The 15752-nt window shown below is 30.6% G+C and overlaps 1 long non-coding RNA gene across 1 annotated transcript in view; it reads right to left on the reverse strand.

The window, feature by feature from the left end:
* Window positions 1-241: 241 nt before the first annotated feature.
* LOC139492090 (uncharacterized) overlaps window positions 242-15752 on the reverse strand; it is a 53020-nt gene continuing 37509 nt past the window's right edge. Inside the window, exon 3 of the long non-coding RNA XR_011656706.1 lies at window positions 242-329. This is a non-coding gene — a long non-coding RNA (uncharacterized lncRNA). The remainder of the gene's footprint in view (window positions 330-15752) is intronic.

Genomic DNA, 15752 nt, shown 5'->3' on the forward strand with positions numbered 1-15752 from the left:
TGACGCTATAATTGTATCTTTTTTAATGTTATCTCTCTTATCAGTCTTTTTCACATCACAATAAGAACTGGGTTATCAGTTTGAACATTGTCTCAAAGTTTGAATGTAGTATGCCTTTAAAAGTTTTAAGTAGATTTGAACTTATATCTTAATGTTGTTAAATTAACAGTTAATTGAGACATATGTAAAAATTGGGACACCATGCTGCAACACTGAAATGAAATGAATATACAAAATGTCTCACCTTGACCTCCTGTCTGTGATAAATAAATCGTTGTCAAATACAACATCCAAAGCAACCAACATGTCTCCCTTGGTAACATCCTTTCCTGAAAAATTAGGTACCAGTTTAGGAAAACAAGTTATAAAAGTATATCATGAAATAATATTTCTCCCTTAAATACATGTTGCTAAAACATAAACTACATCCAGAGTAGTGATAGATGGTTTCAATACTCTCTGGTATATAACACTTACTTATGATATTTTTTTCCATCAATTAATTACCATTTTATATTGCTTCTTTTGATAGGATGTGCCAAGAGTTATATATTTTACTGCTATAACAATGCTAAGCAGAACCTGGCTCAATTAACTATTAATTTTGAAATTAATATTCTAAAAATAAATGCTAGAAAATGCAACTGGAAACAAGATGTTAAGTTGTTTTTTGTTACATTTTTAGAAACTTTGACATGATCAATTGGACAAGAATAGATTTCAGGTTTTTAAATGTTAAAGATATATCATCAATATGGCATTAAGTTTGCTACACATGTTATATTGTCTTCTTTAAGAAAATTAGGAATGACTTTCAATTAAAAGATAGTAATAAAAAAAAAAAAAATATAAATAGTTCCAAGCCTATGTAATAGACAATTTACACCATTTAAATATGTTTAAAAGGTTTAAAAGACGAAAACATGATCATGCAACCTAAGATAATCATTGAATTGGAATACATATTTCTATTTTGCAATTATCTTTTCTTAAACAATATCAAATGTTCTCATGTTCCAAAAAAACATGTTAAAACCAGGAATGCTTGAAAGGGAAAATCAGTTTGAAGTCTACCATAATTTAGTCCCGTACTGTAGTACCAAATTGAAAGAAAAAATTAGGGTCTGACATTGTTCACTGTAATTGGAATTAATAATGAATCAAATTACTAGTAACAAGGTATACTAATTTAAATAGTGTATCACTGTACTAGTATACATATTTTTTTAAGGGGCCAGCTGAAGGACGCCTCCACCCAGAGTTTTTCGCTACATTGAAGACCCATTTGTGGCCTTCGGGTGTTGTCAGCTCTATGGTCTGGTTGTTGTCGCTTTGACACATTCCCCCCTTTCCTTTCTCAATTTTATGTGTCCTCATTTTATAATCATGCAGAGAGAACAGTTACTAGTTGTTAGTTACTTAAAGTACTTCTTGTACAGAAATTATTGCAATTTTGAAATGGACTAAAAAGTGAGATTATTTTTGAGATTTCAGGAAAATTGCATTCATTTATCTTAATCAGATATCAGAATGCAAGTTTTTTTTTATTATTGCAATACTCATCCAGTCACCTTAATGACCTTATTCACATTCAAATAAAAACCTCAAAATAATTTCTGGGTTTATTACTTGATTGTACCATTAGAACAAAAAATATATAAAAATGTATCAAAGTGAAACAAAATAAAGTGAAAAATAAAAGAATTTTTACAGTAAATCAACAAGAAATTTAGTGTATTTCACCTATAATTCAGCTGTAAACTAAAATGTTATAATCTCTTAAATTCTAATTACAAGTAATAATGCAAAACAATTTACAACCAGGCTTCCATTGTTATTTATATAAATTTTTAAGTATTCATTCTCTATATAGGATGACACTGAGTCACACGTTATATAATAAATATTCCTAAATTAGTTCTTCAATATACAAAGGTTTCGTGTCTTGATCTCCCACGTTAGTTAATAAGTAGTCATTTTCTTACCATAAATTTGCACTCAACATTGCAAGTTCACATTATTCTCTGTGTCTGTCCTTACTCAATATTTACAAATTACTTATTACTTTCCTATCACAGACAAAAAAGTCCAAGGATGTTTATATAGTCAGGTGAAAACCTGTAAAATTCGTGTAAATGAATCCTTTGTCGCCCTTAAATATATTTGAATTCATTTTAAATGTCAGCAAACAAATAGTTTGGCATCCTAATTTGCACTTTATATCCATTAAATGTTTGAAATGATAAATATATAAGAAATATCGAAGAATAGATTTTAATTTCATCTATTGTGGCAATTATTCAATTTTTTCGTCATACTTCAATAAAACTAGGTATGGTTTTATTCCCATGATAATCAGGTAATGGGATAACTAATGAAATATAACTTTTCAGGGGGAAAAAGGTATAATTAAGTCATAGAAGATAATTCTAAAAGAACAGGTATTTTGTCATACCTTGTGGATATTTATGATATAATCAGAGAGAAGATCAGGTGTTCTCTTACATATAAATTAAAGAAAAATCATTGATAAATATTAAATATGAGTATGATAAATTCTTTGATCTTAATTGCAAATGAAATTTTCAATGTCCTTTCAAGAAGAGCATCATAATTAGTTATCATGTAAACTTTTTTATGTGTATTAAATCTAATTTTCAATTTATCTATGTCAATAACTTGAGAAAATATGAGTGAAAGGCATACTTAAGTAGCCTCTTATGTACCATTTTGTTATTCTGGTGATCGTGATTAAATAGGGGGAGGTTTGAGCTCCAAACCTTAATAAGTTTATACTCCAAACCCTGTCCAGTCATGACCTGCATTTTCATCGTCACAGGTTGACAGGTATGCATTTGAATGGGGACATGTAGTACATATAGTTGGAACACCCCACTTTTATCTTCAGTTGGGAATCCCCTTTTAAAAATGGCTGTACCCGCCCCTGTTATATACCAACATATTTCAGCATGCACCAGTACTTGATAAGAATTCTTGTCAACAGTTGTCCACTGAGGTAGTTTAATGGTATTATCTTTTGGTCTATAGATTTATAGATTCACAGGGGCGGGTCCAGCCATTTTTAAAAGGGGGGGGGTTATCATATTATCTTATTATCATAAACTATATCTCTCTTTCATATTATCAAGATTGTTTTCCTTGACTTTTAACTAATAGAAATATTTTATTAAAAAAATACATATAATTCAAGCATAACTTTTGTCATTACAATATATCAGACCAAGGGCTCATTCTCTATAATCTGTCGATTTTAATAAGAATCACCTCACGAAATCACCTGCTTAGGTTAATATAGGTATCAAATGGCATCAACCAATCAATAGCTATTATAACAGCCTAATCTGACAATCCTTTGTGTCATGCTGGAACAGTAATCATGTCATATAGTGGTATTGACGTGCCTATTATCTCCCTTTTGATTAGCTGGTAATTAGTTTAATCTGATACCCTAATTAGAAAGAGTATATCAGATCGATAATTATTAATATTTACCCTTACGTAAAGACGAATCATAACGATGTTTCGCTAACAACCAAATTAAATCCCAATTCATCCACGAAACTGTGATAATTTTGTAGTCCAATAGTTGGCAGAAAACGTATCTTTACCTTTAACCATTTCATGGTATTACAGTTATATTTGCAATTTTGTTATAGTTGTTGTTCCTATAATAGTACAGATAAATGATTCATTAAAAATGTAAAACTTAGTTTTTTAAAAAGAAGGAAAAAAGAGAAAAAATAACATGATCATTTGTTTTCCAATTTCATCCCATTTTTTTCAACTTACAGAATCCAGTTGGGACAAATTATTAATATTTAAACACCTTGCAATTGGAATAACAGTGCAAAACATAAAACTAACATCCTAATCTGAATTAATTTGTAGTAAGGAGTTGTCAATAAATCACTTAAAAAGAACTTGATCTTATGAAGGTGACTACAGCAAAAATAATTTGCTCAATTTGAATTTTATTCCTCTGAGATTTAAATAAAATCCTCTTTTATACATAAGAAAATTAAAGATGATGTAAGGTTATGCTTTTTAAACTAATATTGAATTTCGTTTTAAATTCCTACAATCGCTATTATCAGAACTAAAGTACAGCTAGGTTATATATTTTGCTATTTTCCGAACTAAAGTGAAAGATATATTTTCCCTTAACAAGATCTTACCGAGACACATAACATGCAATTTATCGATAAAACAAATTATCGGACAATGTTTTACATTCTTCTTTGTTAATACCTACTGTTGGTCAGTAATGTGACGAGTCAACGAGGATAGTTAGGAGAAAAAAATCAATAAAAAAACATAAAGACAAATTGTTGTAGAAATAAAGCTAACTAACTCCAACCATAATGTTGCTTTATAACAAATGTATAAAGTCATAATCAGCTTCTATCACCTCTAAAACAATCTATCTTAATACCCCAAGAATATAATGGAAATTGTATAATCAATTATAGACGATATCTTAATTATATTTTTTTGTCTTTTACATTTTTTTTTATCTTTGACTGCTATTAGGAAAGCGTTTGGTGTGTGACAGATTGAGATCTTTTGATTGGTTGGTTGGTGACAGTTGACTAGGCTCCTCATAGGATCTTCCTGCTCAATTTACCTCTAATTTAACACTTTGGCAGTAAAATAAGCATGTGACAGAGATTTTTACCCAGATTAACTGCTACTGTGACATTTATTTCCGTTTCTTGACTTTCGTAAGATAAAAGATTAGATTTTTTTCTGTGATTACTAAGAAAACCTGACAGCCTCTTCAGTAGGGAGTATATATCTTTTATCCTGTCTGTATGAGCAAAGCATTCAATAAACGCAGCATATCAAATCAGACAAAAATCTTTTAAATGTCATATTGTAATTTGCTTAATGTTAAATCTTTATAGAACTTTTTTGTAGCAAAAAGCTTGCATGTACTGAAAAGATAATGATTACTGTGGATACTAATTTTTGTGGTTTTCGTGGGTACAGGTGAACCACTAATTCAAATGTTCAACAAAGTACCCATTTTTTATAGGCTTTGTATGCAGAGATTAATAAAACCACAAAATCTAATAACAATGAAAATCCACGAAAATTGGTACCCACGGAAATAAATGAATCCACAGTATATGAACTAAAATAGGAACAATGTTAAAATTCTGTCAGAAATCAACTGTAAATATTTGAATCAGTGTTTTTATTTGAATAGATTGAAAAAGAATTATTGATATTGAATAAATCATCACATGCAGTTTTGTGAATTGATACATGTATTTTCATCTACTTAGAAGATTTTTTTTTCTTCAGGTAAATAAATCAAGGAGAGATAGATTTCTCTTCCAAGACATTCAAAGGCCTCCATTAGTGAATAAGCTATTCAGAAAACAACAGCTATTGTAGTTATTTAATGGGAAAGGTGAACTGATAAAAAATTGAATCGATATGTAAACTGCAAATGATTTCGTGGAAAAGTTTCGTTTATTTTGCTTTAATAATTTCTAACCATTTAGAGGAATTTGTAGAATTACTAACAGATATCCAGAATTTTCAATGTATGTAAATTATGTATAAAACAAGAATGTGTCCATTGTACATAGATGGCTCACTCAAATATTTAATTTGGCATTAAAATTAGAAAGATCATATCATAGGGAACATGTCTACATGTTCCAAGTTGATTGGAATTCACCTTCATTAAAAACTACCTTGACCAAAAACTTTAACCTGAAGTGGGACAGGCAGACGGACAAACGTACAAAGCGAACAAATGAACTGATGCACAGACCAAAAATATCCGTTTTCTAACATACCTAATATGGTATATGTCAATACAATACCAACTATAATATATTTCAAATTGAAAGTAGTTAAATTTTTATAGAAGACCACCATCATGTCATCAACAAATAGTATGATTCATTCATTCAAACATCTTTTTTTCTCTAGGTTTCAATTTCAAACTATGTTCTTCATATGCTATGCCTCATAATTAATGCATGTATTATACTGATTCAATTTGTCTAATGTTCCTTCTATTTGATGCACTTTATAATTGCAGCTTGGACTTACATGAACCGATCATAGATCTATTCTGATTCTCCTTTTTAATATTAGCCTGAACTGATCTTGTTTACATAGTCAAGAATGAAATCTGTCGTAGGTAGGATTTATCTATTGCAACACTTCTTAATCAAGCAAATGATTTAACATGAAAATTAAAAAGATTCTCCTGTAATTAGTGTCATCTTACACTTTTTTATTTCTATTAGACTTCCTTTTTAGGGGGTTTCACTAATTAAAAAGAATTCATGCTCTATACCTTGATATGTGGGTTTAGGATTAATGAGAAGCTTTGGTATAAATATACATGTGAGATCTGTGGACCATTATTTTATTAATTCGTGTCATCCCCCTTTTTTCAAGTAAAAATTCTATCCAGTCTATAAATTCTTATGTAAACTGAATAAAAGGAGTATTATATGTCAATAAAATAGGAACCCAACAGCTCAAACAGACATCTAGAAGTCAACATATGGCTTTTGGAAAGTGTCTACACATTATGTCGAAATGGTAGAAATTTACTAGGGACTATAATTAAGGATCTGTCAGAAACAAATTTCACAACCTGCCTGTAATCATTTGTACTTTGTGTATTGCAAAAATGATGAATATCTCATAAAAAATCTAAATTTACAACAAGTTTGCTTGACACCCTCTTTATTTTTATTCCACTTCTACAATAGGAGGGGCATTATGTTTTCTAGTCTGTGCTTAAACATTCGTGTGTCTGTTAGTCCATCTGTCCTGTATCAGGTTAAAGATTTGTTTTGTTTAAGATAGTTCACCATGAAGTTATGGTCACTTGACCTTGAAACTTAGTACACACACATAAATTAGGGATATGTGGTATGGTGCTGATTTGATTGATAACTTGAAACTTAGTACACACACATAAATTAAAGATATGTGGTATGGTGCTGATTTGATTGATTGATATTTGTTTGCTTAACATCCACGAATATACTTCATGCAAAATCAGGGCAAGTCTTCTTTACACACTGTGTTTAAAATATACACCAAATTAGGATTTTGACCTAGATTTCATGATTCACTGATCAGGTTAAAGTATTGATTTATCAAAGTAGGTTAAAGTTTTGAGCTTCCAGTAGATAATGATAAAGTTGAGGTCAAATCGACTTAAATTATGTTCATTAATTATGGTTTAAATATTTTAAAATGTATGCTAAATAAGGTTTTAGCCAAAATTTCCCATTTGACCTAAAATATAGAAATGTGTTAATTTGAGTTTGACATGGCATGTATTGGAGACATAACCTTGGTTTTTTCTATATTCTAAAAATTCCAAAACATACTGTTGAGTAAAAAATCTAAGACCGACTTATATAGAAATAATATTGTCCTACCTTCAAAGAAGTAAAACAGGATTAACAAAACACTTATATCCTTAAATGTCTTATATACTATATCAGGATATTCCAATTGTAAAAAATACTACTTCAAAACTTATATGCTACAGGTTGAAGTGTGGGGTAAAGTTACTAATTCCTTTGTATAAGTTATAATCTGTGAGAAAAACCTCGTCTCTGTATTTGAGTTAGGAAAGCAAACATTTTATTTATTTTGTTTAAAGTGAAAAGAGGAATATATTTTATTTACTAACATTTCCCGTAAACACTCATGAATAAACTTCAATAGAATAGTTGTTAACTCTTACTTTAAATAATTCTATTAAAATCTTCTGTCAAAGTGTTTGCACAAAACAGAGAGATTTTTATTGAGAATTTCAGTCTAAATATTACTTTTAAACATTATACAATTATGCCTTACAATATACTGATTACTAATGATAATATAACATCAAATTCAAACATTCAGAAGAAGATTTTATTTATCAAATTTAAAAAGAACCTTCTTTGACAAAAATACACCACATATTTCAGGACAGAAAATGTAAGCCGGTTTTTAGTGACTTTTCTTTTGATCAATTATTTAGTTATCTATGTAGTGATTTGTGGACTGATTTGTCTTTCCTATTTCCCCCCTAATTTTTCTCTATTTTCAGGGTAGATATATTCTGTTTGTAATCAACACTTTTAATCTATCTCCTATATTTTTTTTAAAAACAAAATGGCAAAAAAAACCCCAACAACAACAACAAAAAAAACCCAATATTTTAGGGGCAATAACTCCTTAGATAATGTTTTCTGTTTAAGGGAAATAACTACATAAATATTTCTGTTTCTTGTTTGTTCTTGATACTATTTATTAACAATTTAGAGAAATGAAGGATTAAGAACACTTTAAATACATTTATAAACAGAATTTTTCCATATAGTTGAGATTTCCAAGGGGTATAACTCTTTAAAAATTGGTGACTTATATTGATTTCATTTTTCTGACAAATTGCTGACTAACCTTTTGGTATAAATTTCATGAAAAAATGAAAGTGAATTGGTAATGTACATGTAAGAGCGCTAACAAAGCAGTTTTCCAAGGGGCAATTCTCTTTTAAAAACTTTTCTGAGACATTGCTGATATAAACTTTTTATATATAATTTCATAAAAAAAACTGGCAAGAATTGTTCATGTGAGAGCACTTACAAGACTGGATAGATGCAATGAATTATATGTCCACCTAAACGCATTGAGAGGGGGTTTAAAAAGAGGCATTATTAATAATAAAGAAAATAAATAAAGACTAGTCTAGATGTAATGCAACAGTTTTGACTTTAAAGCTTATTTCATTGATTTAAAAAAAGAACAACTTGATAAACATTAGAAAGTTACATAAAAAATCATCATAGCTGTCTTTAGCTAATGGATAATAATTACACATAAGCTTCTCTACAAAATCAAATTAAAAAACATTGATAAAAGCTTTGATCTAAGATACTTTCTTATAAATAAAATGATTCCTTTCAGCATTACATCAAATTAAATTGCATACCTGAAATAGCTATTAGAGATGTACTTAAGACATGCTACTCCACATAATATTCCATTAATGAATATAAAAAACCATTTATCCTAATGAAGGAATAAAACATATGAACAAATAGACATACCAAACAGTAGTGATCTTCCAAACAAACGCTCTTCTGTCATTTGTCACAGGGATTTACAAGTCAACATCAGTCATTAAAGGGTTAATCAATAAGTATAATTACTAAACAATATACTCCTCAAAATATTCATATGTCTAACTACCAATTATGGTAGGCTGTATATGATAGGCAATTATCACAGTTGTCATTTCAGGAATCCAAACAGAACCATCCACAAAATTATCATGTAGATTATTGTCATTCTAATATTTGTGAAAATAAAGAAGAAATTGACAAAAAAAATCAATTTCAGAGACATAAAGCCAAGCTATAAGATGTGAGGAAATGTTCTATCAATTAAACAGCTTTAGAAAAACTTCCTATTGACCAGAATCAACTGTAAATGTTGGTATTAATTTTCTGTAATCACACTCATATTTCACGATACCTTTATTCATAATTCTTTATTGGAAAACAGATAAATAGGCAAGTTTCTGGAATAATATCTGTTTCTTTGAATGGATCTGGGTTTTTTCAGACTTTTAGTATAATGCCAAATACCAATTACATGCCTGAAGAGCTATTTATGTTTACAGTAAACAAACAAAGTTTTCATGAACGATATATTTTCATAACTTTCGCCAGAAGATAAATAACAAAATATAAATTGTCACTAATAAATCAAACTAGGATATCCTTATTTAAATACATAAAGTTAATTTGAAAATAGAAAAATTGAATTGCAGCGAAGTGGGCTAAAATGGGCTAATACGTAACTATATAGTGTTCCCTTCAAATTTAAAGCCTGGATACTTTCCTAGAAAATATAGATGAGTTTTGAAAGGTGGCCGTTATTATAAAATAACTGTATAAATAATAAAATATATTTTCATTCCTACTTCAGGACGTAGGTTAGGTGGGTGTTGAGACTAACTCACATATAATGTTTAAACTCATTTCATTCTATATTTGATTAATGTCCAAAGTAACAGGCCAGTGATTCAGTCGTTTTCATAGGTTGCTGCCTGTCAAATTTGAATTTCATTTATTATATTGTCATAAATTAGGCCATTAGTTGTTTTTTTCGTTAGAATTAATTCAGGTTTTGTCACATCAGGGCTTTTTATAGCTGGCTAGTACAACAATAATATTGAGAATGGAAATGGGGAATGTGTCAAAGAGACAACAACTCGACCATAGAGGAGATAACAATGAGTCTTTAATGCAGAGAGAAACTCCGGCACCTGTAGGAGTCGGCCTTCAGCTGGCCCCTAAACAATATGTATTCTGTTCAGTGATAATGGCCATCATACTAAACACGGAATTATACACAAAAAACTATAATTAAAAATTAAAAAAAACACTTAATTTTTTGGTAATCATGTCAGCATGACACAATTGACCTAATAAGGCTTCTCAACCTTAAACAAACTAATAACTTTATATTCTATGATCATGAATAAACAATGCAATGCAACTTATACAATAAATTGGAGTTTATTGTGACATCAGTCTAACTCTCCAATAAAATAAAACTTTATCCTTGAAAATAAAATATATCAAGCTTGCCCTCTGGATTTTTATTGTCTTAATTTTGACTTTTTATTATTATTATTTCTATTGGAAATGTGTTTATTACAAAAATCTGTCCGAATGAGCTTATAACCAAATATGTTACTAATAAAAATAAACCTTATCCTTGAAATAAAATAAACCTTATCCTTGAAAATAAAACATATCAAGATTTCCCTCTGGATTTTTATTGTCTTCACTTTTTTTATTATTATTATTTCTATTGGAAATGTGTTTATTACAAAAATCTGTCCGAATCAGCTAATAACCAAATATGTTACTAATAAAAATAAGAAGATGTGGTATGATTCTCAATGAGACAACTCTCCACAAGAGACCAAATGACACAGAAATTAACAACTAAAAATCACTGTACAGCCTTCAACAATGAGCAAAGCCCATGAAGCAGGTTTAAGATTTTAAAGAACACACAAAATGTATTATCAATTGATTTTTTCATGCAAAATTTGGTTTCAACATTGCCAAATATCTTCTCATTTTAGTCTGTAGAGTACATTAAAATGCAAAGTTGATTTTTCCACATTGGTGCAGCTCACTGATAAATCTTAATGACATTTTCAATGCTAATTTAATTACAATAAAATTATTGTTTCAAAGAACAAAGCTTTTTATCAGTCTTGCATCTTTCAATTTTTCATGAGTACTCTTATTCTCATCTGTGGAACCATAAATATAATCAGTGTGAGATAAATTCAATTAGAAAATGAAAAATAGATCATTAGTACGGCATAATGTAATCCTTTCATAATTTAAAAATCATATTTTTCTCTTGCAACGATCATAACTAATAATTTCTTTCTATAAATATTGCTATTACATCTGCCCTGCGATATCTAGCTCAAATGTATCATCAACTAAAAATTGAGCCATTTATAACCCTATTAACTGCTTGGTAGACATAACTACATCAAAAGGGAACTGTAATATTCAAATGATATTGTCAGCTTTCATTCCTGCATGGAATTTCAATATTCTTCATAAACCAATTAAAAATCACAACTAGATCACATGGGACTCTTTTGCACATCAAATTCTTGGGTCATAAATCATATGCTACTTAATGTAATTTTTATATAATGCTAAAAGTCAAGTTTCGATAATGTATTTTCAATAAAAACAATATTTCACAAAATTCAACTTATAATGTAATTTCTATATAATACGTTATGCCATTGATGTAATACTTAGAGTCAAGTAACAATAATGTATTTTCAATAAAAACAATATTTCACAAAATTCAACTTATAATGTAATTTCTATATAATACGTTATGCCATTGATGTAATACTAAGAGTCAAGTAACAATAATGTATTTTTAATCAAAAACAATATTTCACAAAACTCTTTAGTTTGATTTGGAGCATAATATTTTGTGATTGCAAATTTTCACTTATTTTCGCGGATAGAACAAAATCGCCAAAATAAATTCCGCCAATTAAAAACGGCACATGCAAAGGTATTGATAAAAGTTTTGAATCCGCCAATATCATATCCGCCAAAATATTTTGTATACCTTATTTAATGAAAATCGAAAAATTTTACACTCACGAAAATAACCCGCTATACAGTATGCTTAAATGACAGCTTCACATAAAAGATTTATTACCACAACTGTCATAAATGTATAATATGATTTGTTTTTATTCCAAATGTCAAGCAGTTATGTGAGAGAAATTCTAGTTATTTAGCACATAACTATCATTAAGTATGGCTGATTTCATTCTGCTATGCTAATAAAGTTTCTACCAATAAAAGTTAGCCATAAAAGTTCTCTTTTACAGAAATAATAATATGATATCAGAAACAGGTTTTAGATGCTAATTTCAAATTCAAAGCAAACAAGCAGTGGAAAATATGTGAAGGAAAAACCCAATTGTGGAAAGACTTAAATTCAGATAATACTGAAATGTACAACAAAAAAATCTCCTTTCATTATTCTACTTGTAATGTGCTATCTTAATGACTATCAATTTTTATTTTTTTACAAAGTTTTCCTTTAACCTAAAATACATCTATACAAAGAAATTATTATTTTTTCTTTCTGCAACAACAAAGCTTTCATGCAATATCATAGAAGCTAGGTTCATCCGGAACTCATTCAAACTATTAACAAAAGAATAGGTAATATCAAGGATAAAAAAAATGTCTGCACCAACTGATATAAAAAAAGCCAGACATTAGGAATCAGAGCTTTATAAATACAAAATTTTTAGTTCATTCATATGCTTGGGAGTTTAATGTGTAGTTCATTTTCACTGAACTAGATATAGGAAGATGTGGTGTGAGTGCCAATGAGACAACTCTCCATACAAATAACAATTTAAAAAGTAAACCATTATAGGTTAAAGTACGGCCTTCAACACGGAGCCTTGGCTCACACCGAACAACAAGCTATAAAGGGCCCCAAAATTACTAGTGTAAAACCATTCAAACGGGAAAACCAACGGTCTAATCTATATAAACAAAACAAGAAACGAGAAACATGTATATATTACATAAACAAACGACAACTACTGTACATCAGATTCCTGACTTAGGACAGGTGCAAACATTTGCAGCGGGATTAAACGTTTTAATGGATCCAAACCTTCTCCCTTTTTCTGAAACAATAGCATAACATCACAACAAAGAAAAACATATAATAAAATATCAATTGGCAGACTTAACTCAATCAAAAAACGTATGATTAAACAATGAACGAATAAATTTGATCTGCGATATCTGAATACAAATGCACAGTTAATTAAATATTAGAGACAAACATTCATGACCAAAAAGCTAACAAACAAATTCAAACACAGGACATGACTGAGAAATATTTAACCAATCAATGTTCACTTTATTTTTTTTTTATAATCTTGAAGTTTATACAAATGTTGTAAGAATAAGTGAAAAATTGAAGATATTACAAATAATCATTTTGTTTAAGTGGCCTTAGGCTCTTATCTGCTCATTGGTACAATTGTTGCCTCTTTGAGTCATATTCCCTATTTCAATTTTATGACAGAGAATTACATTTCTTAATTTTAAATTATTTAAAAAATAACTTCACAGCAAATTTCAATAAGAATTAGGCTTTTTTGAAATTTATGATAACATTGAAGTTCAAGGACATATTGTACCAAGAGTGAACCTTATCCTTACTTGTTCTGTGGGTAAAAAAGTTATATCTCAAACAATCTCCACACAGGAAGAAGCTGCATGATAGAGATCTGACAACCTCTATGACGTTCAACCAATCAGGAAACAAGAAGAGGCTGCATGATAGATCTGACAACCTCTGTGTTCAACCAATCAGGAAACAGGAAGAAGCTGCATGATAGATCTGACAACCTTTGTGTTCTACCAATCAGGAATCAGGAAGAAGCTGCATGATAGATCGAACAACCTCTGTGTTCTACCAATCAGGAAACAGGAAGAAGCTGCATGATAGATCGAACAAACTCTGTGTTCTACCAATCAGGAAACAGGAAGAAGCTGCATGATAGATCTGACAACCTCTGTGTTCAACCAATCAGGAAACAGGAAGAAGCTGCATGAAAGATCTGACAACCTCTATGTTCAACCAATCAGGAAACAGGAAGAAGCTGCATGATAGATCTGACAACCACTATGTTCAACCAATCAGGAAACAGGAAGAAGCTGCATGATAGATCGGACAACCTCTGTGTTCTACCAATCAGGAAACAGGAAAAGCTGCATGATAGATCTGACAACCTCTATGTTCAACCAATCAGGAAACAGGAAGAAGCTGCATGATAGATCTGACAACCTCTATGTTCAACCAATCAGTAAACAAGAAGAAGCTGCATGATAGATCTGACAACCTCTATGTTCAACCAATCAGGAAACAGGAAGAAGCTGCATGATAGATCTGACAACCTCTGTGTTCTACCAATCAGAAAACAGGAAGAAGCTGCATGATAGATCTGACAACCTCTATGTTCAACCAATCAGTAAACAGGAAGAAGCTGCATGATAGATCTGACAACCACTATGTTCAACCAATCAGAAAACAGGAAGCAGCTGCATGATAGATCTAAAAAAACCTCTATGTTCAACCAATCAGGAAACAGGAAGAAGCTGCATGATAGATCTGACAACCACTATGTTCAACCAATCAGGAAACGAAAGAAGCTGCAGGATAGATCTGACAACCTCTGTGTTCAACCAATCAGGAAACAAGAAGAAGCTGAATGATAGATCTGACAACCTCTGTGTTCTACTAATCAGGAAACAGGAAGAAGCTGCATGATAGATATAACAACCTCTGTGTTCTACTAATCAGGAAACAGGAAGAAGCTGCATGATAGATCTAACAACCTCTATGTTCAATCAATCAGGAAACAGGAAGAGGCTGCATGATAGATCTGACAACCCTTATGTGCAACCAATCAGGAAACAGGAAGAGGCTGCATGATAGATCTGACAACCTCTGTGTTCAACCAATCAGGAAACAGGAAGAAGCTGCATGATAGATCTGACAACCACTATGTTCAACCAATCAGGAAACAGGAAGAAGCTGCAGGATAGATCTGACAACCTCTGTGTTCAACCAATCAGGAAACAAGAAGAAGCTGAATGATAGATCTGACAACCTCTGTGTTCTACTAATCAGGAAACAGGAAGAAGCTGCATGATAGATATAACAACCTCTGTGTTCTACTAATCAGGAAACAGGAAGAAGCTGCATGATAGATCTAACAACCTCTATGTTCAATCAATCAGGAAACAGGAAGAGGCTGCATGATAGATCTGACAACCCTTATGTTCAAACAATCAGGAAACAGGAAGAGGCTGCATGATAGATCTGACAACCTCTGTGTTCAACCAATCAGGAAACAGGAAGAAGCTGCATGATAGATCTGACAACCTCTATGTTCAACCAATCAGGAAACAGGAAGAGGCTGCATGATAGATATGACAACCTCTATGTTCAACCAATCAGGAAACAGGAAGAGGCTGCATGATAGATCTGACAACCTCTGTGTTCAACCAATCAGGAAACAGGAAGAAGCTGCATGATAGATCTAACAACCTCTATGTTCAACCAATCAGGAAACAGGAAGAAGC

The sequence above is a fragment of the Mytilus edulis genome, chromosome 10 (assembly GCF_963676685.1).
Source record: "Mytilus edulis chromosome 10, xbMytEdul2.2, whole genome shotgun sequence".
NCBI classification, from domain to species: Eukaryota; Metazoa; Mollusca; class Bivalvia; order Mytilida; family Mytilidae; genus Mytilus; species Mytilus edulis.